Genomic DNA, 1,447 nt, shown 5'->3' with positions numbered 1-1,447 from the left:
GCACAGTCAATTCAGGTTCTACTTTCTGATTGGTCGAAATTCCCCCAGCTGGAGCAAAAGAGGTATTTCAGGTGGTATTTTCTTAGCCAATTAGAATAAAGGATGGGTCAAGCCGCCTTCTGATTGGTTTAAAGAAGTGATGGTGTGTGCTTTAACTCCTAAATAATCTAGTTTTGCATATTATTAGGGGGACATAGCTATTAGTGTTTCTTTCCTTTAATTACCTTCTAAGCCTTGTCATTATTAGTAAGGAGTAGGTTATAAAAAGCTAAATATATATACGGATACAGTTTGGGTTGTGTAGATAAGAAATTCTTCCAAATTGTTTATACCTGTTGTAGTTTTTCATTGTATTAGAGATATATCATGATGTTTTCTCCTTTATTCTTTACTAAAGTTTGTAATTATGAGTGGAAACGACTTCTATAAATTTAATCATGTCCGAAAACCAAGTTATAACATCAAATAAGAAAGGCAACTCTTCTAATTTTGCAGATTGTGGAATATATGTTGGTATTTTTTTTTTCCTGATTATCTTAAGTTTCTCATTATCCGTGGAAATAGCTTGTAGGGAATAAATACTGTAGGCTATGCACTAATTGATGTAGTTGAACAGAAAAAGCTGTATATTTCGGTCCAGGCCTTGTTTATGCGAGTATATATTATTTATTATTTCTCCTACATCATCATGTTCTAAAGCTTCTATTAATGAGGAGGTAAGTATGTACTGGCGTAAATGTATTATAAGTGAGGGGATCGCTTATCTTAATGAGCTTTTTCCCACAATGAGTTAAAGGTACGACAATAATTAAGTTGTCAATCGATCAATCAACTTTCCCTTTTCTATCGGAGTGGTTTATAAAGTGGTGTAGGAGATCAGCTGCAGTACTATATCCGGAAAGCATATATAGGTAGTATATGTTAAATTGGCTAACTTTTGTAACAATTTATCCTTTTTTTCCTTATATCTTTCATTAATATTTACGTTTATTATTTATTATATTGTAGGTAGAATAAAGGATGTTTGTTACGTTTTTTTTTTATATGAAGGGGTATTATTTATTTATTCGTTTATTAATCTATTGTAATCCATTGATGTGTGAAAACAGGCAAATCGGTGACTGATTGATTGATATAACTGTTTTGTTGTAGTAGTGTATACAACAAGGGGAAAAATATATAACTAAGATATACTTCCTGATAGCAACATTTATTTGTTAGTATATCATATTGAACACACCAGAGACGCCATCGAATATAAATAGTAATAAATAAATCAAATAAAAAAATGAATAAATAAAAAAATTCAATCAGTATCACAGTTGTTCACCATCCGTATTGTTACCAAATTTTTACTGTAGTTTTCTTCATCACCAACTATTACTATTAACCATTGAATATTAATGGAAAAAATAAATAAAAAATAGAAAAAACAAAATTCTGTCAA

This window comes from Portunus trituberculatus, chromosome 25 (assembly GCF_017591435.1).
Source record: "Portunus trituberculatus isolate SZX2019 chromosome 25, ASM1759143v1, whole genome shotgun sequence".
Classification (NCBI taxonomy): domain Eukaryota; kingdom Metazoa; phylum Arthropoda; class Malacostraca; order Decapoda; family Portunidae; genus Portunus; species Portunus trituberculatus.
Note: the sequence above shows the minus strand (reverse complement) of the source record.